The sequence below is a fragment of the Hemiscyllium ocellatum genome, chromosome 2 (genome assembly GCF_020745735.1).
Source record: "Hemiscyllium ocellatum isolate sHemOce1 chromosome 2, sHemOce1.pat.X.cur, whole genome shotgun sequence".
Classification (NCBI taxonomy): Eukaryota; Metazoa; Chordata; class Chondrichthyes; order Orectolobiformes; family Hemiscylliidae; genus Hemiscyllium; species Hemiscyllium ocellatum.
Window position 1 is genome coordinate 124,346,157 of NC_083402.1, and position 25,388 is coordinate 124,371,544.

General features: G+C 40.0%; 1 protein-coding gene across 5 annotated transcripts in view; it reads left to right on the top strand.

The window, feature by feature from the left end:
• znf462 (zinc finger protein 462) overlaps positions 1-25,388 on the top strand; it is a 110,185-nt gene that overhangs the window by 18,229 nt on the left and 66,568 nt on the right. The window contains exon 1 of one of the 5 annotated variants that reach the window (XM_060839840.1): positions 13,271-13,408. The exons of the other annotated variants lie outside the window; for them this stretch is intronic. The gene's annotated coding sequence lies outside the window, so the exon portion shown is untranslated. Of the gene's footprint in view, positions 1-13,270; positions 13,409-25,388 lie in introns of those variants that run through there. 5 annotated transcript variants of the gene reach the window in all.

The following is a 25,388-nucleotide window of genomic DNA, read 5'->3' on the forward strand; positions in this document are numbered from 1 at the left end:
AATTTTAAACCATTATTTAAGGATTGAATTAGGGAAAAGATTTTCCTTCAAAGCTCTCACCTTCCAATAATTGGGATTGCTGTAAATGCTTCTGATTCTGTCTTATCTCAAACATTCCCCCGGCTGGCGTAGTCTGTATCTTGTTCCTGCCATTTGGCTTCCATTTCTTGGTGGGTTCCTGTGGTTATTTTGCACATTCTGCACCTGTTTAAACAACATTTTGATTTGTAGCTAACAGATTCAGGAGTTCTGTACTGGAGCCCACAACTAAGCTGTTTTCTTCTATTTACGTTACACTGTTAACGGCAAATTCCAATTTTTCCCGATCCCAAATTCATTCACAAAAGAAAAAATTGGGACGAGTTACTGACCGTTGTATCCGATCTTGGGTCTAGAGTTCTGTGTAGGCCTCACTGGAGGAACCCAACAACAATAGCCTATCTCTCATAGTGTCTTGAGTATTTAACATGCTATCCCTGCACCTGTGGAAAACACCAGTCACTTCCTGTTCCCTGCTCAGTGACTGAGTCTCCAGTCATGCCTCTAATGAATGACCAGAGTTACAATAGAACACATGGCATGCAGTGCACTAAGGTTATTTATTTATTACATCAACAACTGCCTTAAAACTGGATAACTGTAATTTTGTTTCAAAAGCACTTTCATCTGACTCTTGATGCAGGTTTGCAGAATGAGCAGATGAGTAGATTAGATCACAGCCATAAAATCTGAAGGAACTACATCATATTTCGTTGATTCTTCACGGTAACATGCAATTCATACTGCGGGGGGAGTACATGTTCCTCCCAGAGGAACCATGACACATCAGGAATAGGGAGGAACAACCTGCAGATGGAATTATTTTGGAAAAAGCATTAAATGTTTTGGAGACTCATCTAGTTTTTTTTCCAATCTATATAAACACAATAATGATCCTTATATTGGAATTTGAAATGTAGATGTTTTATTTTGTTGTGGATTTGGGTGCACTGATCAAGATTACCTGGTAATGTATCCCACCTTCATAATGTCAAAAACTGGCTAATATAAACAACACTTAAATGCTAGCCCTACCTTTTAAGTGTTTAGTGTCCAACTGTCAGAAAGCCAAATCATAAGGAACTAACATTTATATAATAAGTTGATGTTTTATTCGTTAAACATTGAAATCCAATGATTTATGAAAGAGGTGTTATTAACATAATCTCCAAGAAGGGATCCATGTTTGGGAAGGCATTTCAAATTGCATGAAGTGATTCATTCCTAATGACTGCATTGTAGTGTGCTCTATATGGTGTTCAGAACCAAGGAACATGCCTCTTTCCATTATGCATCGTCATCGATTTGTTGTTTTTTGCAGATTTCATATTGTTCAAATCATCTGACCTCATCACTATTGCCATTGTGAGCTCATAGTTTTTTACCTCCACACTCAACTATTCCAATGTTCTCCTGCCTTGGTAAATTGGAGCTTAATCAAATTCTTGCTGGCTCTGTGCTTACTGATTGAAATTGGCTTCTGGTTAGCGTTTGCTTTAACGTTAACATTTTCACCCATGTTATCAAATCCATCCAAGTCCCGCCACTCCGAAGTTTGTAATCCCCACCAATTCTAAAATCCTCTGAGACATTTGTTCTCAAATTCTGGTCCCTTACATATTCCAGATTTCTATTGTCACATCATTGGTTCTCTAGCCTTCAGCAGCAGGTGCCCGAATCTTTGGAATTTTCTCAATAAATCTTTCCATCTCTCGCAGTTCCTTTTAAGATACAGTATTTAGAGTAGCACAACAGGCTGGAGGGGCTGAATGGCCTAATGCTGGAACTATGTTAAAGGCAACCTCTTTGATAAAGCTTTTGGTTCTTGTTTCTAAAATCTCCATAATGGAATCTTAAAAGTCCTGTGTTGTGCCTTCACTTGTCTTTACTGTGTTAAAGTCCGTGTATAAATACAAGTTGTAATACCAAGGACCAATGTTTGCAACATAGGTGGTTCACCTAAGGAGATTTGATTTTTTTTTAATATGAAAAGCTGCAGTCACTTCAAGCCATTCTCCTGTACAGAAGCAGTACTATCCCTGGAATCAATATCATTGTCCGTTTATCACATGTAAGGATGTAATGCATTTTGAGAATGTACATGCGCTAGCAACTGAGATGATTCCTGGAATCCACTTGATTCTGAATATCAGGAACGTTAAGTAGAGATTGAAAAGTTGGGCAAGATTTTCCTTAGAAGAAAGGAATCTTGATTATTAATGTGTGCTGGGAATTAAATATACAAACTTTTATCTTGGCAGAGTGGCTATTTGTTAACAGACAATAATCTAAGATTTGAATGCTGGATTTTACGAAGAAAACTTACTGTATAGTAAAAAATTCCAAGTAGTTAATTGGAATTTTGATTCTAAAAGTACTGTTGCCTTTGCTATTCGATGGTCCAGTCTCATAAAACATAGAACATTACAGTGCAGCCCAGGCCCTTCGGCTCTCAATGTTGTGCTGACCTGTTGTACTGACTTGTGGAACCAATCTGAAGCCCATTTCACCTACACTATTCCATTCTTGTTCATATGCCTATCCAATGACCATTTTAAGTGCCCTTAAAATTGGTGAGTCTACGACACTTAGATTAGATTAGATTAGACTTACAGTGTGGAAACAGGCCCTTCGGCCCAGCAAGTCCACACCGACCCGCTGAAGCGCAACCCACCCATACCCCTACACTTACTCCTTACCTAACACTACGGGCAATTTAGCATGGCCAATTCAGCTGACCCGCACATCTTTGGACTGTGGGAGGAAACCGGAGCACCCGGAGGAAACCCACGCAGACACGGGGAGAACGTGCAAACTCCACACAGTCAGTCGCCTGAGTCGGGAATTGAACCCGGGTCTCAGACGCTGTGAGGCAGCAGTGCTAACCACTGTGCCACCGCCCGCGGGCAGTGCATTTCCACTCCCTATTATTGAGTAAAGATTTGTTCAAATCACATTAGCTGCTGAGGCATTTAAACTCAATGAGTTAATTATTCAGAAATAAAAGCCAGTCTCGTTAATAATCATGACTAGATTTTTCTTAAAGAAGAAAAGCCTACCTTGTTTTCTGATTCCTTTCAAGGAAGGAAATCTGTCATCCTTACTTGGTCTAGCCTATATGTAACTCCAGATCTATGACAAAGTAGTTTACTCTCAACTGTCCTTTGAGATATCCAGAGAGGCATTTGGTTGAACACCAAATTGGTTGTTGACACACCAACATTTTCTGAAGGACGTCTGGAGGGTAGTAAATGCTGGTCTTGCTAGCAATATCCATAAATAATGGAAAAAAAAGAGAAAGTGAGGACTGCAGATGCTGGAGATCAAAGTCAAAAAGTGTGGCGCTGGAAAAGCACAGCCGGTCAGGCAGCATCTGAGGAGCAGGAGAGTCAACTTTTCAGGCAGAAGCACTTCATCAGGTTTGTTAAAATTAAGGTTGTTCCCAACCCCCAAAGACCCCTGAAGTGTGCTAGCGTTTGGAATAATTGTTAAATAATTGTTCACTTTTTCAATCCTGTATTCAGATAGTCTTCAATAAAAATGTGCAGTCTAATTAAATACCTTAATTGATAACTTCGTAGAAAAAGCATCATTTTACTGTTGTCTCATTGGAATGGGGTTGTGGGATAGGTGTTCTTGAATGCTTCTATATTTGTCTGTCTTTTAAACATCCAATGAATCGGTTTGCAGGCAGTTTTTTTTTCTGGAGGATAAGTTCCTTGCTTTCAAAGTGCCAATGTTCTGATAATTTCCAAAGGGGAGTGGTGATTATGATTGCTTGTTTAATGCTGTCAAGCTCAGCCAGTCAGAGTGCCATAATGTAGACTCATAATACTACAACAACTTGCATTTGATGAACGCCTTTAATGCTGCAAGATATTCCAAGTGGTACACAGGAATGTAATCAGATAGAAGTTGACACCAACCCCCATAATGAGACATTAACACAAGATGACCAGATGCTCAGTAAAAAGTAGATTTTAAGGAGTATCCTCAAGAGGTGACCAGGTTTAGTAAGAGAATTTCAGACGATAGAGAGCAGAGTTCTACTGCCAGTTGTGAAATGATCAAAATTGGAAGTGTGCAGATATCTCTGAGGGCCGGATGGGGACTGCATTTTAATAGAAGCTTTTAACTATTGTATTATCCTCTCATTTTAGATGGTGTAAGGAAATCTGTTGGAAGGAATCACTTTCTTTAAACTTATGGGAAAACACTTCTTGTTTGTTTGCTTGCTCCTGAAGTGACCAGGTTTCCTTTTGAATTTATTTTTTAAAAGGGTTGTGACTTGCTTTGCATGGTTCAGCATTTGCAGGATTCCATTTGCTAAGCTGCCTTTTGTTGAATGCTCATGCACTGAACCTTATGCATGTGAGCGTTGCAGAGGGATTTCAGCCTGGCATTCTCAGAGCACGCTGCATGACTTTGGTGAAGGTCATGCACTGAGGAGATTAAAATCCTTGTGTAGGGTGTATGCAGTTGGACTTCCTCTTGCTTGGTTAATGGTTGACCTAGTTCTGTTACCATATGCTTCCTGCAGTACTTTGTGTTTTAGTAGCTGTGCTGAGTTCAAGAGTAGGAAAATGGAGTCAAGCATGCAGCATTCCAAAATGAGAACAGTGTGAAGTTGAGAGCAATTCTTGAGATGAAGCATTCCTGTCAGAGGTTACTAAATTAACCCATTCTGTACTGCATTGGCACTGCAACAATTTTTTCTAACCATTGCTCCTCATAGAAGTTTTATGAAACATACTTTTTTTTGATGTGCAAACTTTTCAGCATTAACTTGGTAACTTCAAAGAAGTTTCATTTGATCTTGAGGCATTTGTTAGGCCTTCAAGCTGTGTCAGTTCAATGAACTGTTTTAACACAAGCATGCTGTCAATTTCAGTGTTTGTCTGGGCATTTGGCCCATTTCCTATACATTCTACTGTTTGCTTAATTGAAACAAGTGGATAAATTTGCTTACTGTGGGTGGGGCGAAAACATGTCCTATGTCATTCTAGATTTAACAGCATTCCACACAGAATTAAGGATCCTTGAGGTTGATTTGTTGCCTGCCTCTAGCTTGAAACAGGAAACCAAAATCATGAAGGGCGCGCATCAACTGGGCTGTAAATGATACATTTTCTTGTATCCCAGGTTGTCTTTTTCTCACCCATTTTATTCATAGAAACCTTACTAAGTGGAAGCAGGCCATTCGGCCCATCAAGTTCAAACCAACACAATGAAGAGCATCCCTCCAGACCCACCCATCTATGCTATCCCTGCAACCCTGTATTTCTTATGGCCAGTCCATCCAACCTGCCCATCCCTGAACACTATGGGCAATTTAGCATGGCCCATCCAACTAACATGCACCCGTTTGGACTGTATGGGAGAAAACTGGAGTAACCGGACGAAACCCATGCAGACACAGGAAGACAGTGCAAACTCCACACAGACAGTCAAACCGGATGCCTGATGTTGCGAGGCAGCTGTGCTAGCCACTGGGCCACCGTGCCGCCCCTTCATTCTCCCTTTTGTTGATTTAACTGACCCCTACCTGTGATACTTAAGTGCACAGCATGGAAACCGGTCATTCAGCCCAACTTTCTCATGCAGTAGTTATGCTCCATGTGAAGATCCTCCCACCCAATCAGCACATTCTTCTCTCTTCTTGCCACCAGTTTGTCCAGGTCCCCTTTTAAGCATCTATATTATTTGCTTCAACTACTCCATGTATTAATTTCTGTGTTCTAATTGCTCTTTACTGAAATACTTCACTGAATTTCCTTTTGGACTTGATTAACAGTTGTTTCTTTTGATATGATGATTATTGTTGGTCTCTTCCAAATCCCAAAACGTCGATACTCCTGCTCCTCGGATGCTGCCTGACCTGCTGTGTTTTTCCAGAGCCACAATTTTGACTCTGATCTCCACCATCTGCAGTCTTCACTTTTTTCCTCCTCCAAATCTGGCAGGCCTTCTACATCTACCAATTTCAAATCTTTTGATCATGTTGAAGACTGCTGTCAAGCTATTCCTCAAATTTCTTCTCTAAAGAAAAGAGCCCCTGGCCTAATTAATCTTCCCTGAAAGTTATAATTTTCCAATCCTTCTAAATCTTTGGTTCATTAGCTGACGTCCACTCTTTAGTTTATTTTTCTGTGGTCTAGTCACGGATGATTGTTGACAGTATTCTGTTTAGTTTTGTTGCTCATTTAGATTTCTCATCTCACTATTATTTTGATGTGTGCCTCCAGGAGGGAGAACTGCTCACTGATGAGGAAGGAGAATCCTGGCTGGTGATTCTGCTACCATGCCCAGGAATGCTGATGCCATTTATAATGCCCTGTAGGTTTTCCAGAGGCATTGCCAACTCGATACAGAATACAGTAAAACTTGCTCCACAGATGTGAGCAGCGAATGTTGAGGTTTCAGTACAATATGTGTAACGCATGTAAAAGCTGTGGGCAGCACTCATAACAGTGTCGAGTTCAGGGTTATTATTCCTGGCATAATCAGGAACATAAGACTGGAGGAGGCTGTTCAAACCTTGTTTGCTATTTGATTTGACCAAGACTGATCTGTATTGTGACCCCATATTCCGAAATAATCCTTAATATCCTGATCTAACAAAAATGCGTCAATCAATGTTGAAATTTTTAAATTGACTCCCAGGCTCAACAGCTTTTTGAGGGCGAGTGTTTCTAGATTTCAACTACTCTCTATGTGAAGAAGTATTTCTCGACCTCGCCGCTAATTGGCCTAGCTCAAGTTGCCTCTTGTTCTGGACTTGCCTGCATCAGAGGAAGTAGATGCTGAACTCAGCCCACCAAATTGCTTCATTATTTTCAATACCTCAACGTCTGTGTTTATGATCATTCTTAATTGGTCTGATGTTCTGATTTGTTTACCTTGATATTTAAAGAGGAATTAGTCTGTTCTAGAAGATGGTGAATTAAGATATATCAGAATTCATTGTACTCTCAGTGGAAAGGTTTCATGAGAACCTCAGCAAGATAACTTTATCCATATCCTAGGGGTTCTGTGGTACAAAACTAGTTGGGTTTCTAACAATTAGCATTACTTAGGATTTACAGTTCAGAGGCAGTAATTGTGCACTATGAACATAGTATATAGGGAACACCTACACTCTCCTCCCACTGTCCTTCATATTGCTTTATCAACATATACTTTTATTCCTTTTTCTCTTCGGCACTTCATTTAACTTTCTGTAAATTGCATCTCTGCCATCTACCTCCAACTCCTTCATTTGATAACGAGATCCACATTTTCATCTCTTTCTTGGTAGAAATGCTTCCCTGAATTTCTTTTTTGGGCTTATTAGGCATTGTATTATATTTACAGTCTGTAGTTATTGACTGTTCCACATATATTCTTGTGATAGCTAGTGTTTGTCTGTTTCTTGGTGTTCCCTTCTCGAATTTGATTTCTCATTTTCCTATCGTGTTTCTCATCTGATTGTTTGTTTAGTTTCACACTTTTGTTTTCTGTTGAGATGCATATTTGATTCTACATATTGTAATAGTTTTAAAATAACTGAAATGTTGTACGGAGAAAATGATATCGAGGAAAATGACTGTATTATCAGGTCATTATAAAAAAGTACTTAGACACTGGACTTTGGACAGGTTGACCATGTAATAAAACTAGACTTTATTTGCAATAGACTTCATGAGTGAAAGTATTAAAGAAAGATTGCATTGTCAAATTTGGAGTCTCTTGTTCAAATATCTTTGTTGCTCCGGCACCACACTACCTTTGCATTATGTCTTGAAAATACAACTTTAGGAATTTAATGTGTTCAGTTTTTAAAGTAGAATCAAGCCAATGTATTTTTCCTTTTAAGAAAAAAAATTGCTGCTCTATGAGTCAATTTAACATCTTACAATCAACAAACAGCACCAGTGAAGGATCTACCACCGTATTTTAATTATTTTCAATTTTATGACTGTAAGTGAACTTGGGATACCTTCTGATGCTAAGCATGTGCCTTATATTGTAGTGTAATTGAGGTGTGGCACTTCTTTGTTGTGAAATCGCCAAATTGAACGTTGGCATGTCTCTTTGTTGGAAAATCCAAGATGTTAGTATTTGGAGTTTTCTCCTGTGTGGTTCTGAAATTGATTTCACAAGCTCAGAAGACCAAATATTTTCCAGGTTTGGTCAGTGAGATGCTGGGATTTTCTCAGATTGTGTATTTGAGGCAGTATGAGTGCTAATATTGGTCTCTGCGTGCCTCTTTTTTTCCCACTCTTGGTTATCATGCTGGAAAGGTTAGACGTGGTGGGAGAGTCAAATCGATCCCCAGTCAGTTGGCAAAGTATGAAGCCAGAATCTAATACTTCTGTGATAATGGGTTTAATCTTAGAATAAGTGGCATTCCTTATGTCTACTTTCTTCCTTCTAATCCAGTGAACCAGCAGTCTCTATTTATTTATTTCTTAATTGACCTGTTTGGATATGCTGTGACACACTTCTGGGGCAGTTAGGTGTTGAATGTGAGCCTTCTAGACTGGAAGTTGGGACACAATTATCACTGCAACAAAAGCCCATACGATTCCTCTCTATCCTGTTCCAATTAAACCAAATCAAATGAATTTAAACTGAACAGATGACTGCGCCCTACAAGAACACTGTAGCAAAACAAAATCCCAAAAGAAAACGTACCAGTTTAAACAGCAGTCTCTGTATGTGCTCTAAGTACTTAATTAAACAATACCCTTCACTGGTGTATCTTGATATAGTTAACATATTAATAGGGAGGACAGCATGTGTCATGAGCCTGCAGTTACTGGTCACAGTCCTGTAAGCACTTCAGTCTTGCATGTGGAATTACCAGCTCAAGAATTGACACCTTCAAGAAAGGCGCAGGTAAGGGTGTGTAGGATAGAATTGGCACAGAGAAATGCATACAACGTCAATGTAATATAGGGCAGTTAAACAGCAGCTTATGTCTGTAAAACATATTTAATAGAAAAAGTCCCAAAGTGCTTCACGGAAGTGATTATCAAGTAAAATTTGACATTAAGGCATACAAGGAGAAAGTAGGACAGATGAGCAAAAGCTTAGTTGGTCAAAGAGGAGGTTTAAGGAATATCTTAAATGAGGAATGTCAGGCAAAGATTTTAGGGAATTCCAGAACTTATGATCTAAACAATAAAAGCCACAATGATGGAACAATGAAAATTGGGGTTGCTCAAGAGGCCACAGTTGGAAGAATGCAAAGATCTACAAGAACTGCAGAACTGGAGGAGATTAGAGAAAGGAAAAGGTGTGACAGGTGACATCTGTGAATAGGATTTTCAATGGAAATGTTTTGGCATTGGTAGTGCTAGATATTCAAGGTGTACCATACAGTTCAATGGGTGTCTTTTTAGATGACATAGATTGAAGTGAAGGGCCAAACAAGGTTTGCAATGCAAGAAACCTATGAAAAAGAATAGAGGGTTTAGCAAATTATGGGATCAATATTTAGTTTTTTAGTGGCTTGATTATTTTAGATGATATCTGAAAGCAGAGTTCCCCAGGTTTGTGGTGAGCTGCATTTGGGGATAATATGCATGAGTCATGATCTCAACAGAGAATTGGGGTTGTAGTTACTCACAATCTAGTGAGAAATGCAAGAGAAACATCTTTGTCCAGTAAGTGGTCAGATGTGGAACTCGCTATGACGAGAAATGGGTACAGTGAATGCTAGAAGAAATTAGATAAACACGAGGGAGAAAGGAATAAAGAGAAATGATAAGAGGAGGCTCAAATGAAACAGTAAGACCAACATTGAGCATTTGGGCCAAATGGCCTGTTTATGCGCTATAAGCTCTTTGTAATATATAAAGTAACCATTTGTCAATTTCTAAGAATGAACATGATTTCAAACATCACTGACCACGGTAGAATTGATACACTAAGGAAAGCGATGGGAGAGGGTAGGTAAAAGTATTTAGTTATTTACTAAGCTTTTTATAAACTCCAGTTAGCATAAGAGCTAGGCAACTGTGCCCTATTTGTGTGGTTGAAAAGTTAAAACCTATCTGGCCTTGATGTGACCAAACAGCGGTGAGGGAGACCACATTCTGTAAGCAGCAAAGACTTTCGTGAAATAATACCAGAGGATACAGGAAATAGGGCACTGATCGGGACCGTTGTGCACGGTACAAAATCGTGTCTGTGTAAACCTGGGCTGCAGATCTAAAGAGCAATTTGGAGGGATTTCAGCTGTATCCTGGCAAGGCTGGTTTTGGCTTCATCTTTTACAGGGGCTCTGGGTTCAGTGGCATGGGATGTAGACGAGGAAGAGCCACTTGCCTAGAACTGAAAATATGCTGATTGAATGCACCATGTCATTAGACTGCAACCTGGATCTTGAGGTTTTTATAGTTTGTTAATGGTGGTTTTATTATAAAACCGTTCAAAATTTTGAGAGGTGTGGAATTCATAATTTATTAAATGTCTGAACTTTGCACATATCGATGCAGTGTACATACCAGGATCGCATATCATACTTCATGACAGTAAAGATCAAGTTTTATCAATGTGCCTTTTGCCCTCTAGCCTGAGAAACTGCAGGGAATATACTGGGTATTCTTCTTCCAAAAATAGAGAAAGGTAAAGTTTTCTATTTATCTTCACGTTTGTAAAAATGTGATCGTTTTCTGTGTAGCCTGGTGACCTAGTGTAAATTGAAGATCGGTTTTATAGTATAAATCCATATTTTTGGGGCAAATGATGTGACTTGTATCAGACGTATGGAATGGTATGGTAAAAGTTGCGCGGAGAATTGTTTTACAACCTTATTTTGCACAGGCTCCCCTTAAAATGTTGGATTTTGAGGGTTTTTTTGGGCACTATCCTTATTGGAAGCAAATTTGTTTAAAGTTTGTTCTCTGTGAAGAGAAACTGCCATTGGTGCAAATTGCTGCTCGATAACTGGCCCATTCTTCATGTTATTAGCAGTTCTTCATTAATTTCTATTATATAATAGCAAAAACATTCCAGTGCACAATTGCATTGGAACCGAGGACCTTGACTGGATTTTCCTGTTATTGTTTGTAAACTGTTGCCCTTGGATTAAGGTGGTGGGAAAGCTTACTGGGTTTTTGTACCTTTATGTTGCTCCATTCTGTGCAATGTTATGGCCAATCTAACCTCTACAGCATGATTCCAGAAATCTCAGGTATAATTCTGCTTAGGCCTTTGGCTGCATCAGTTAATGCTTATTATTTTAAATATTTAATATGCTTATTTCTCATTTTTAATGTTTCTAATGAGGACTTGGAATTCTTGTTGGAAGTATGCACCAAAATGTTAAAATGCAACAGTGAGAGATCCTGGATGCACGCATTCAGGAATCCTGCAGAGGATCAATTTGAGCTACTGCAAGATCAGTTATTTGTGTTAAAGTACTTCAGTTGTTTGCCCTCTCTTGTTTGAAGAAATGTTGCTAAGCCAGGTCAACCATGCTTTGTTTAAAAAATACACTCCATTTAATTCACTAGAAATTGCATTGATGGTGTTTGAGATGACTGTGTAGGCTTTTTCTAGAGTGGTTTATTACTGTAATGCTTTGGCGGTGCAGCAATGCAAACTGTCAGCATCTTTGTCCGATAAACATCGAGGCATCTGTGGATGGAATAAGAATGTTTTCCAAAACAAGGAAGGGAGGAAAAGAAATGGGAATTAAAAAGCAAGTATTGCATAATAAAAGACTGGTTAATATGACAAAGGACTGGAAGTGGATCTGCTGACCCCTTGTGTTTTCATTCTCGCTGATTAGCAGTCCTTCTTGAACAGTGAGCTTTTTATCCAGACTGTTGAGTGATCTCTTGAAGGCATCTTGTAGATGCTGTGCTTTAACCCATTGTGCACTATACCACTGATGTGATGGGTGAGGGGCTGGGGGTGGTGGTGGGAGGGGGAGTACATTAGCAGCTAGTTTTAGTTTCTCTAATCTGGAGAGAGGAGATCACCAGCACTGATGTGAAACTCATGTCATTTTCTATGTGCATGCTGTTGTCTATTTGATAAAGGACCTTCTTGAACCAGGGCAGCTGCAGCTGTGTGTGTGTGTGTGTATGTATGTATACATGCTGAGGGAGGGAGGGTGCGAGCGTTGGAAGAGTTTGCTGATTTGTAGACAGCCTGGCTGGTGATTAACAAAGGTCAGTACTGTAAACTTTGGAGCCTCCTGAGCCAGACTTAGATGGGCTTTCTCTCTCTCTCTCTCTCTCTCTCTCTCTCCTCGTGAGAGCCATTGAAAGTCTCTAGGGTGGTGCAGGCATTGTGGAATGCTTGTGTCTACTTGCTGCTACCAACAAATCAATAAGATCAGCCTGGTTTGGAAGGGTGAGGGGGTGGTGAAGAGAAAGAGTTTCCTTCTGTTAAAACGATTCTCTCCAACTTGTTTCATGTAAGCAACTGTTACTGTCTCTCTTGGGGTAATTTGCTCATTTCAAGGGGAAAAGAGTTGTGTGTGTTTTTTTTTGCAGAATGTGACAAATTCTAATAGCTTCAGAGAGGAAGGAGAATATATATATTTTAAAAATCTCTCCAGACAATTACATCCCTTTCAGCAAGGTATTGGCATGAGGAGCTAGCTGGAATTTGAACAGCATTTTTACATTGCCTCAGCTGCTTCTGATGAGTGGTAGATAAGTGGGGCCATGTTGTGTTGCTGGCTGGAGGCTCTGCTACTGAGAGCTGGTGGAGCGTCTGGAGGTAAAATGGCTGCTCCTGGAGCTGGTAGGACTAGGCAGCTTTATTGTGTGTGTCTTAAAGCTGCAGTGATGAGGCAGCAGATACCGTGTGCTTCTCTCTTTCTCTCTCTCTCTCTCTTTCTCAACATCTGATGGTTGCTCGAAGCTGGTCTCATTTGAGCTGGAGAGAACAAGGGGTGGGTGCGTGGGGAAGTGAAGACTTGAATGATCTGCTAATTCTCTAAGTGCAGGAGCCACATACAGAGCGCGCGAGCGAGAGAGAGAGAGCGAGAGACAGAGCCTTGAGATTTGTTCAGTGATGTGCTGGTCTGCCCTGAAGAAGAATGGGGTGGGGCCTGTCCTTTTTCTGTGCTGTAATTTGATCCAGATCTCAGTTGGAAACAGCTTTCTCTCTTTCTTTCTCTCCAGTCTCTCTTTATTTTGTAGATACAGGTCTGGAATAAACCTTCAGCTCTGTAGGTGTTTGTGCAGCTTTTTCCTTTGTTTTCTTTGTTATGAGCAATGTCAGATCATCTTGTATAAAATGGTACAATGTGCATTTCTCTCAAGTGGAGCTACATAAGATTTAGCCTTCTTGTTTTAACACCATTATAGAAGATGGAGGAGGGTGAATGAAGATGAAGGGGAAATGGAGCTGAATTTCAACAGTAAGTAAAGCTAACGTGGTTACAAATTAGCAGGAATTGTCGTTCTTTGACAACACCCCTGCTGTGCTGCTGGATTTTAATGTGCAGGGGATCACCAGTGTGGGATTTTACAGATGATCTGAAGCAGAAAAGCATCTTGTCTTTTTTTTAGCCTTTCCCACACCTTGGCTCGCAGAAGCAGGTTCTTGAGAAGATGTAAGATGACCCTGTGTTTCTGACTGTGCTGTACTTCCATGCGTTATATTGCAGCCAGGTCCAGTGCTCTACTCTAACCCTCTGCACATCATGACCCTGGTTCTGGGGTGGGGGGGGGGGAGGTGATGTGGGGGAGCATGGAACAAATTGCCTTGACTTCAGGAGATGATGCTGAATTATAGTAGATGATTGAAACTTTCAGCCACGGTTATTACCACTTTGAGATGCACTTAATTAAAAAAAATGCTTTTCCACCAGTAAAATAGATGAACTGGACTAAAAGGACAAATTTCTCCTTCCCTTGTTTATTCAATAGACTGCAATGATTTTTTTTAAAAAACTCATTAGTTTTCTTACATTTTATTTATTGTAAACTGCAAAAAGACCATCAGAAACCCGAGCACAAAACTGTTCAAATGCAGTTGTTTCTTAGTTCTGTATATCACTGTTCAGGACATTGTTGTTTTGTTCTGAGACTCTTGGCTTTTTTGTCCTCTTGAGTGGGCGCTCTGAGCACAGAACCTGGTACACAAAACTGAGGAATCAGAGCAATATGTAGATGCTTAATTTATAATTTGCTGGAATGTGTTTTCTGCTTATCCAAAACAGGGTGTCTGCTCTGGAGATTTCAGGTACTATTTCTCCTGTGAGGGCACTCACCCACTGTGTCTACCGTAAAATACAAAGAAGAAAATATTTCTGCTTCGGTCATTCTCTTCAAACCTCCTCTGCATCCCAGTCATTGTTCTAGGCCATCTCCTGACAGATTTGTTTTCACTTCCTATCATCAGATAACCTTGTGGCACCTCTGTGAGACTCTGCCAGTTTAATTCTTGTGGGAGTTTGATGTATTTGGATGCTCAGTATTTGCAGGGAGGCTGTCCAAGATCATTTCATACATCCTTGCACCTTGGGCAGAGAGTTGTGTCTAAATGAGATCCAGAGGTGAAGGCACGGTGTCCAAAACCCTCTGTACTTTCGAAGTTCTAAATGTTCTTTCATTTGTAACAAAGTTTAAACCATTGTTAGGGGAGAAGCTGTCTATTTATTGTGGAAGGAGTGAAAAAAATCTGTTACTTTGATGTTGGATTAATGCAACACTAGATGAATGGAGAGGTCATTCATGAAAGCAGTGTCTGTATCTTGCATACTAACTGTTGTCTTCTGGTTTCCATAAGTTCGAAATAACCACATTTTGGACTCTGAATGCTATACCTACATCTAGCATTTTTTACTTGCTGCTGTCCATCATTGATGGACTGAGCGTGATACATTGTCACTCAGCACATGACAGCAGTCTGACAGTAAATGTGGCACCCTATGACATACATTGATATGCTTTGGTTCCTATTTTTCTACAAATGATGTCACAATATAGCATTTCTGTTATCTTCTAAAGAGATATATATTACCATATCTAATGGATCTATCAATATCCATTCCAATCGCTAACATTTTTTCTAAAGCTTTAACAATTGACTCTTACAAAACCAAATGTTTTCTTTTCAAGGAAAAACATAATTCGTTGCATTGTTTAAATGGTAAGCTGTGCCACCATCTTGTTGATTTGGCATTCATTCCTTTCTGAGTTGGCATAGATAACGCTATGTGTGTCGCTCTTGATGGTGTAGGAGTTTGATCTTGCTAATGTTGTCACTTGCTGGTGGTGATGTTGATGGATGCACCATTAGCTGATAATACTGTTGATATTCTTTTGGTTTTGATGATTTTTTCTGTTTTTCCGGTTTGAGTATAGGTCAAACATGGACTCTGTTTCTTCTCATTGCTTACCAGTTTTGGACTCGATGGTGTTTAACCGTGAAGTCTCTGCATCATCAGAAACTCTTATTGGCGTCCAAGTTTCCATGTTTGGATGCTCTGTGTGCAGACACATTGCCCTTTTAATAGGGAGAGATTTAGTATTCTTGTTGAAATGTTGACCACCTACCTGTGACTCCATGAGTCATGGAGTATACAGCACAAAAACAGACCCTTCGGTCCAACCAGTCTATACTGAACGTAATCCCAAGCTAAACTAGTCCCACTTGTCTGCTCCTGGCTCATATACCTGTAAACCTTTCCTATTTATGTGCTTATCCAGGGGTCTTTTTAAATGTTGTAATTGTGCCCAGATTAATCATCACCTCAAGAGGTTCATTCCACAAGTGAACCACTCTCTGTTTTAAATTTTTATCCTTAAAAGTACATCCCCTAGTCTTGAAATCCAGATCCTAGGGAAAAGACATCTTCTATTAACCCTATCTATACCCTTCATGATTTTATAAACCTCTATATTTTCCGGCCCCCCCCCCCCCCCCAACCCCCGCCCAATGAAATATTTTTTGCCAGGAGGTGTCTGTTCAGCCTGTTGTGTCTACACTTTTCTCCATATGAAAGTTATGATTGAGTGCCATTTCCCACCTTTTCTGTAACACTGTCCATTGTTCCCAATGAAATAATCATCCATTGTTTTTGATTGCCTAAATTGAACTCCCCTTCATCAAACTTGGCTCTGTCATGATGTGTAACTATTCACTATGTTAAAATGTTCTCCTATCACACTCTTTTCTTTTGAAAATTAGCTTGCATCCGTGCACTATCATTCTTGATATTTGTATTAGAAGGGGCAGTTTCTCCCTACCCATTTTGTCCTGTCCCTTGATGACTTTGAAAACTTCAATCAAATCTGCTCTTTGCCTTCCACTGTCCAAGATAAATAGTTCCAATTTCTCCAATCGATCTTCATAACTGAAGTTCCTCATCTATGGAACCATTTCTGTAAATCTCTTCTCCACTCCCTCCAGTGTGTTTCCAAACTTCCTAAAGCCAGCTGCCCAGACCAGTATACCATATACTCCAGCTGAGGTCTTACACAAGTTCAACATTCTTTCCTTGCTCTTGCACTTTATGCCTCTGTTAATAAAGCCTAGGATACTGTGTGCTTTATTAACTGCTCACTGTCCATGTTCTGCCATCTTTAGATTCATGCACATAATTATTCTGGTTGCCCTGCTCCTGTGTACCCTTAGTGTCCATTTAATTTAAGTTCTTTTGTAATCTTCTTTCAAAATGTATCCCCTCACATTTCTTCTTCAATTTGTCAATATCCTTCAATAAATTTGCACTATCCTCCTCACATTTGAAGTTTTTTTTGTGTAATTTACAAACTTGTGCATGGGGACAGTTTCCAAGAGCTCGGTCATTAAAATATGTCAGGAAAAGCAGTGATCCCAAAACCAACTCGTGGAAAACTCGACCGCAAACTTCCTCCATCCAAAAGGTATCCTTGAACTGTTACACTTTGTTTCCAGTCATTTTGCCCACGTTCTATCTGTGCAGCTACTAACTCTTTTTACTCCATGAATTACAACTTTTTCTAAGTCCATTCTATTGCACTGTATTGAACACCTTTTGGAAGTCCATGTACACCACATCAATAGCATTGCCCTCATCAACACGCTCTGTTTAGTCTTCAGATATCTCCAGATTAGTTAAACATGTACTGCTGTTGAATGTTCTCCTGAACGCAGTCTCGGAACACTTGCCCCTCCCTGCTTTTAGACCACCACTGTCTCAGTCTAAATTTAGGTAGAGTCCCCCATTATAACTACTAAGCTTACCCCTTTGAGGAAATTACAAGAAGATGTGTGCCTCTACATTCTTTCCATTATGCACTACACTGAGCGATTTTACTTCTGCCTTTTGTTCCTCGGTTTTAGCCAAGTTGACTACTGTCCTTGAACCCCCTAAAACAATCTCTTTTTGCAGGACATCTATGTTCTTTCTTTTTCCTTCCTTATCTTTTTAGAGCACCTTGTATCCAGGAGTATTTAACCCCCAATCCTACCCTTCCTTGTGCCATGCCCCCCTCATATTCTCAACATCATATTTGACATGGCAATCTGCATCTGTAAATCCACAGTGTTAGTTACAATCCTGTGCTTTCAAATAGCATATTTATGCTCACATTTCATGAGTATTCTCTTCACTGTCTGGATTTGATTTTCTGTAAAACCATTTCCCCCTGGGTAATGTGGTGACAAGGTTGAGTCTGTACTGTTCAGGTAATTCTTTGAAGGTGAATTGGGTTCCATTGTCACATACTATTCAAAAAGGAATCTCTTGCTCAGTGAACAGAGCTTGTACTGCTGAGATGATTGCAGTAGCTCTCAAATCTTTCTTGTTACAGATAAAAGTGAACTTTATGACTGGTAGTTTGTTCCTTAAATGCACCATTCTCGGGTGAAATAGCAACAAAAGAATGGACATCAGACAGAAAGGTGGGCAAGAGATGTGAATGAGATGTGAACAAGATAAATCAGCTCCCACAATATTCCATGGTCTGGCTGGTAAATCAGTGGGTATCATCTTTTCCTGCTGTGTTTGTTTTATTTCAGCATACCTTCCATGTAGACATTTTTTCAATGTCCTCATACATGCCTATTTGGTTCACAGTGGGTTTGACTATGAGCTTAAATTTCTATATTCACACAAGCCCTTCTCGGGAAATTGTTCCTGCATTGATTCAAGTACAATCTGGATCTGGCGAGCAAAAGATCATCTTCTGCTGAGATCTCATTCCTGGTAGACCAAAGCTGCTACACTGCTGGCTGTGCTGCTGTTTCTTACCAAGTCACTGCTGGATCACTTTCTGAGCAAGCATCTGTAACTCTACAACTCTGGTTTCATTGTAATTTGCTTTGGTTTTGGTGGTGTTACGTTCATGAAGAGATTTTATAGTTTGATCTTTTACCCCCTTGCTTTACTGAGATTCGCTGCAGATCTTCACACTGCTCAATCCCAGAATAGCAGGACCATCTGTTTCAGTGACGTAGAATGTACTGTTAATATCTTTCCTTTTTTTTTGAGTCTCTCTCTGAATTGGGTTATTGCTAGCTGTTGAATCATCTGTTTCCTTTGCACGCTCAGTTCAAAACTCTTTCCTTGGGTAACCATTATTAAAATTTTCAGGAAAGATCATCTGATATTGTCCATGCTGGCTGAGCTTACTCTGTGTTCCACAATCGGTCTTCAGCTTCTGTTTGTTTCTAATCCTTTCCTTTTTCTGAATAGTTGTGTGAACTGGGAAGTGGCATGTCTACAGCCATTCCATGAATTTATGTGGTTCCCATGCCTCTTGTGTCCTGATTCATTATTCTCTTCCAGATTGTAGATGTCTTGAGTCCTTTTTACTTCTGATACACCCTATCACATTATTCTAATTTGTCTCACTGTTTTCTTTCTTTGCTCTGCAAATCTTTTCCCAGTGTTTTGACTTTCCAAAGGTTTGCAGTTTGATCCAACAGTGGGACAATACCTGTAAATAATCTGAGAGCTCGTGGTCATTCACATCTCTTGCCCGTCTTTTCTCTCTGCTGTCCATTCTTTTGTTGCTATTTCACTGCATCAACCCCATGCCTTTCTCGTGACTTAACTGAAAATGAGCTGTTTGGAAAGTCTTTGCCTTTCAACTTCCCATTTCATGTGATCTGAGATGTCTGTAGCCTGCGATATTCTGAATCTGACTTTTTCAGGTTAGATCTCTTTGTAACTTAAGGTATGCAGAACCCTAGATGAGTTGATTTAACAGCTATTCAATGTATGTTCTTAAATTTACATTTTATAGGTCTCTTTTTAAGTCTTTTTAGGTAATTGTCGACAGGCTCATTTGCTTCCTGCCTCAGGCTTTGAATATCAAATTGGTAGATCCAACATTTTGATTTTGGGCTTAAAATGTTCAATTTTGCAAGGGTTTTTGGTTATCCCAATTCATCATGGGTTGGAACTGCACGTTTAACTTACTGCATTGGTCAATGTATTCTTGCACATTCCTCTCTGGCATTAATTTGTTTTAATTTTTCAGTCTAATTCTGCTTTAAATTTTGTTTTTACACTCAAACGACCTGCTACCATGCTATGTTTTCTGAATGCCATGCATTAGAAATAATCAAACTTTAGACTTCATGCTGGAGTTTTAGGTGTTTTTCTTGCAGGTCTCTATGTGGCTGGTGAACTGATATACTGTCACTTGGTGCACTACTGTAGTGCAGTAGTAAAACATGGCACACCAGGATATAGAGTAAGGTAACAACTGGTTCTGAGCTCTTTATGAATTACATAAAAGCATAATATTATCTAAAGCCATTTGGCAGTGATGATGCTTTTCAAATCAGAATATTGGTTTGTTACTTAACCACTCACAGTGCTCCAAAATGTTAACTTAATGACACCGCTTGAGATCTTGCAAATGAGTGGTAAAAGCAAGTATATTTTTGACATAGAAGGCATTACGAAGAAATGCATTGTATTAGGGTCTAATACAGAGGGTGTTCATACAAATTATCTTGTGATTTTGCAGCATGCTGTGAAACTTGACAACAGAAATGTTCCACAGAAAACACTGAAAAAGCAAACTATGTCAGCTTCTGAGGAGGAAGAGTCATTCCAGGAATGGGAGGATAGCCCTTTGACAGACTGTAGAATTGTACTTTAAATAGCCCATTGAACTTCCACCCACACAATTAAGTATAATGACCCTCCATCACCTTTAGTAATGACACTGTTCACCTGTGTTATTGTCTTAGCCTGGGTTTTTGAAAAGAGAAAGGCAAAAAAAATTTTTTGGACATTTTTGATTAACTTGTCCCAGGTTGCCCAGTAAATCATATGACAGAAAATGATTATGGTATTTCCAGACCTAGCAATGTCTGCCATATTGCCATCTGTCGATTTTATGGAAATGGAAAGCCTGGAGATTTATAGAGTCATAGTCACAGAGATATACAGCACGGAAACAGACCCTTCGGTCCAACCCATCCTTGCCCGACCAGCTATCCCAAACCAATCTACTCCTACCTGCCAGCATCTGGTCCATATCCCTCCAAACCCTTCCTATTCATATACCCATCCAAATGCCTTTTAAATATTGCAATTGTACCAGCCTCCACCACTTCCTCTGGTAGCTCATTCCATATACGTATCACCCTCTATGTGAAAAAGTTGGCCCTTAGTTCTCTTTTACATCTTTCCCGTCTCACCCTAAACCTGTGCCCTCTAATTTTTGACTCCCCGACCCCAGGGAAAACACTTTGTCTATTTACCCTTTCCATGCCCCTCATAATTTTGTAAACCTCTATAAGGTCACCCCTCAGCCTCCGACGCTCCTGCTGGCTGTTACTTTCACAAAAATGTTTTGAATCAATAATTATCAATAGTGGAGCTTAAACCCTCAAAATCTATTTTTTCCATGTTCAATTGTTTACTTGTCCAAAACCATGAAAATTTGAGTGGGTGTTGTTGTTTATGCAAAACTTGTATTTATGTAAAGCTTTTCACTTGGTAAAAGATTGCAAGTAGCTTCATGGTAACAGTTAGCCGACAAAATGGTTAGACCCAGCCAGTATAAGATGATATTAGGGTAAATGACCAAAGGGTGGTCAGAGAAGTGTAGTGCAATGTGAAATAGGTTCACTCTGCTGAAACTCAACAAAGTATTTGTCATGTTATTTTTAACTAATTATCGCTGTTGCTGTTGAGCATAACTGACCGAACTCTGTGGTAATATGATGGTCAAATCTATCTGAGAAACTTAATGTATTCTTTAGTTACACAATCTTCTGAAGACTTGTCGGAGAGTTGTCTGTCTTCTCACCCTTTTTTTATTCAGATGCATTCTGTAAATTTGCCAAAATAGCCAATTTGTATACAACAGGCTCCCATTGGGCATAAGCGACATAAATGAGCAGCTGAACTTCCTTTCAGTGATGCTGGTTGAAGGATCACTGTTGCCTGGGACACGTGATAGCAATCCCCCTGCTGGTCTCGGAATTAATGCAATGGATCTTATCCATTAATACACATTTATACATCCGCCTCCAAAAGACGACAACCCTGCTGCACTGGCCCTCTGATTTTGCGGTGTCGCCTTGCTACTGCACTGAGTGTCAGCTAGGATTGTGAGAGTCCATTTTTCGGAGTATGACTTGAAACCACAAACCTTCTGATTTAGGTGCAGGTGCTCCTCACTGAGAGACAACTGATGACTGGCCCTTTTATGCTGGGTTACATATTTAAAAAAAAGAGGCAACATTGCTGTCCTTGTTGTTAAAGTTAATGCAATCAGTCCATACGAACGAATAACTCCTATATTGTATTGTGTATGTTGGACGTTGCACTTTCACTGTCACAATGTCGGGTGTCATGTGTACATTCTGGATCTTCACCACTTCTCAAACTCTTAAATTCCTCTGATTTTTTTTTCCCATCAATTTCATATGTTAGCAACATTGGCAAGGCTGGTATTTCTATCCCATCCTTCACTGCCCTCAAGAAGGTGATGGCGAGCTACTGCATTGAACCACTCGATTCCGTGTGATTTAGACACCCTAACAGTGCTGATAGGGGAGGAGCTTGAGGTATACAGGATCCATAAGCAATGACGATCCCATTCCAAGTCACGATGACGTGTGGCTTGGGATGAACTCGCTGGTGGTGTTACCATGCATCTGTCCTTCTAAGTGGTAGTAGTTGTACTTTTGGAAAATGCTATCAAACCAGAAGAAATAAATTAAAAACAATGTGACTGGCAAATGAGACATATACTGGTTTGAAAGTTTCAGTGCAACCAGTACATTCAGCTTCCATGCATTGCTTGTTCTTTCCTCTGGGAAAGGAGTCTTGGTGAGCTGCTGCGTTTTATAAATGCTGATGCTGCTGTGCACCAGTGGTGAAGGGAGTGCGTGTTGAAGTTGGTGGGTGGAGTGTCAGTCCAGTGGACTGCTTTGTTTCGAGCCTCTCAAGTGCGGTTGAAGCTGCTCTCGTTCAGGCAAGAAGGGAGTATTCCATCACAATTCTGAATTCTGCCTTTGGCGGAGTGCTTTTGAAGAGTTGGGGGGATGGCCTGCTTTCAGAACTACATGTGCAAAATTGTCTTTGGTTCCCAAAACAATCCATTCTGTCTGTGGTTGGCGAAGACTTCTGTTGACCTTGGTAAGCTGTGTAAGATGTAATCGTTTCATTGATATTTTGGCATCAATCTGTTTAAGTCATGTTAATTCACACATCGGGCATCAGTGGGACTTGAACTAAGGCTCAAAGATAGGGATACTACAACTGTACAAAAGCCCCAATTAAAGTTGTTTTCTATGGTCAGGATCATTGCACCGTATTCCTTAAGTATACCATTCTGCTGCAGAAAATGCAGCTGTGTGCAACATTCGTTGTGTCCCTTTAAGATTACAAGGTGTAATTACTGTCTTCCTGCCTCAATTAGAGGCTAATTGTACTTGGCAGATAGTCAGGTCAATTAGAGGTCAGGTTTAACTTTTTTGACATATTTTTGAGGCTCAAATTCAATTACAAGAGTTTGTTGCTATGTTGGCAGGGTTGGGGAAAGCAGAAGAACATTTTCTTTAAATTGTAAGTGGTGTAGATTTTTCTTCAAGAATTTTTTTTAACACGGGTGACTAAAATTTGAAATTGCATCCCTTGCATCCCCAAATCAAATCTGTGCCAACTGCCTATGTCTTCAGTCAGGATCAGTTGGAGGGGGAACCTTGTGGAGAAAGTGTGATTGAAACCCATGGTCCCTGGGCCACGTGAGACTCTTTAATCTCATTTATAGCTCCCGACATTTTCCGTTTTGATCACATTATTGTAAGGAAAAGTCAAGAAACGTGAGAATACTGTCCTTTTATTGTAGGATTAGAAATATTCATCTAATGGGTGGAATGGTGGCTCAGTGATTAGCACTGCTTCACAGCACCAGGGATCCAGATTTGATTCTACCCTCCGGTGACTATCATATGTGGAGTTTGCACGTTCTCCCTGTATCTGCAAGGGTTTCCCCTGAGCGCTGTGGTTTCCTTCTAAAGTCCAAAGATGTGCAGGTACGGTGGATTGGCCATGCTAAATTGCCCATAGTGTCTAGGGATAAGCAGGGTAGCTGGGTTAGCCATGTGAAATGCAAAGTTGCAGGTGTGACGGGGAGGGTGGGTGTTGGTGGGATGCTCTTTGCAAGGTTTGTTTGGACATGATGGGCCAAATGGCGTGTTTCCACACTGTAAAGATTCGATGATTTTAAGCATCTGGTGATGTATGTGCTTGAGCTAGACATAAAAAGATATCAAAGGAGCCAAAAGTATCAAAGTGAAAATTCCGAGATGGGTTGTTAATTTGTTTGTTTTTAATGCGTAGCAGTCCACATATTATGTCAGTAAAATATACATTCTACCAGAGACACACAAACCTTTGCCTTGTATTTGGTTTAGAAGCACCAAATTTTCATCCAGCAGTTCCCAACAAATTTTATTTAGGCATTTATTTTTAGTAAAGAAGACTCTTCAGTGTGTAAGACTGCCGGACGAGGGAGTTTCCACTTCTGGCGCAACAGGAAAATTGTACATAAAAGTCACTTCAAAAACACTGCTTAGATTACTTTCCCATAAACCTGATTGGGTTGACCACAAATGTGTAATCTTCCAATAATCAGTGCAGTCATAGAACAGAATTGTCTCTGTGCTGTTCATAAATGCATCAGGGAATGCATTTAAGTATAACGTGATGCAGTTTTATTAATACGACGGGAAACGGGTTTCAACACCGGGAAGTTATCTAGTTGTCCACCTGTAAGTAATTCATTTAAACACTGATTTAAAAACTATTTTGAATCATTTTTAGTTTCATTAGTGTACACTTGTCAGTTTTCTGAGTAAATTAAAACTTCTTTGATACAGAAAGACTTTAGAAGTTAGCCTTATAGCATCTGTGAGTTTGTACAGAAAATAAATTCTGAGCATAATTTGATCACCATTTCTTTTTTTTCCATTCACTACAGGATGTGGACATCTCTGTATGGGTCTGCATACAGATCCTCCTCATGGTGTCTGTAACAATGTCTAGTATTTTAAGCAGACTTGTACATAGTCACTAACATGCAAAACCTACACCCTGCTTAAGGCAGTAGTCTTATTTTCATTATTTACAAAGTGGCCTTCCTCTACCACACTAGATCAAGCAGACCCTGTAGATCTCTACACTTAGAGGATGATTGCAGCAAGTCTGTGTCATGGTGAACAATAGCATACAACATGATGAGCAGTGGTACAGAAGGCTCACCACAATCCGAATCACTACACTACTCTCTACATCCTTCCTGCAACTTCGGCTGCCCCAGCACCATTAACTTGTCGAAGAACAGCTTGTTCCTCAAGTTGCTGTGCAGAACCTGAAATGGCAGTTATTACTCTTTCCTTACACCAATGATCAAAGCAGATTCATATCAATTATAAACACTTGTGGATGTACTTCCTGTCCGTAACACATCATATGACAGAGTCCAATGTAGATGTGACACATTGTGGTATGGACAAGTCATCTGAACCAAAACAATCACTTTGTATGAACTCACCCAGCTGTTATTGATCTTTCACACTTGCACTTTAGCTGCATAATGCTACACGAGGTTCAAGTTTCCACTGGTTACCCAGGTCTGCTTCTGTACTGTGTGACTCTGTGACTCCATGATTCTCTGAGTCACAGGTAGTCGATGGTCAACATTTCAACAGGAATGCTAAATCCCTCTATTGATAAGGATAATGTGTTCGTACGCAGAGGATCCAAACACGGAAACCCGGAAGCCAGTAAGAGTTTCTGATGAAGCTGGGACTTCTCAAGGTTAAACACAATTAATCATATAGTCATACAGCATGGAAACAGACCCTTCGGTCCAATCAATCCATGCCGACCATAATCCCAAACTAAACTAGACCCACTTGTCTGTTCCTGG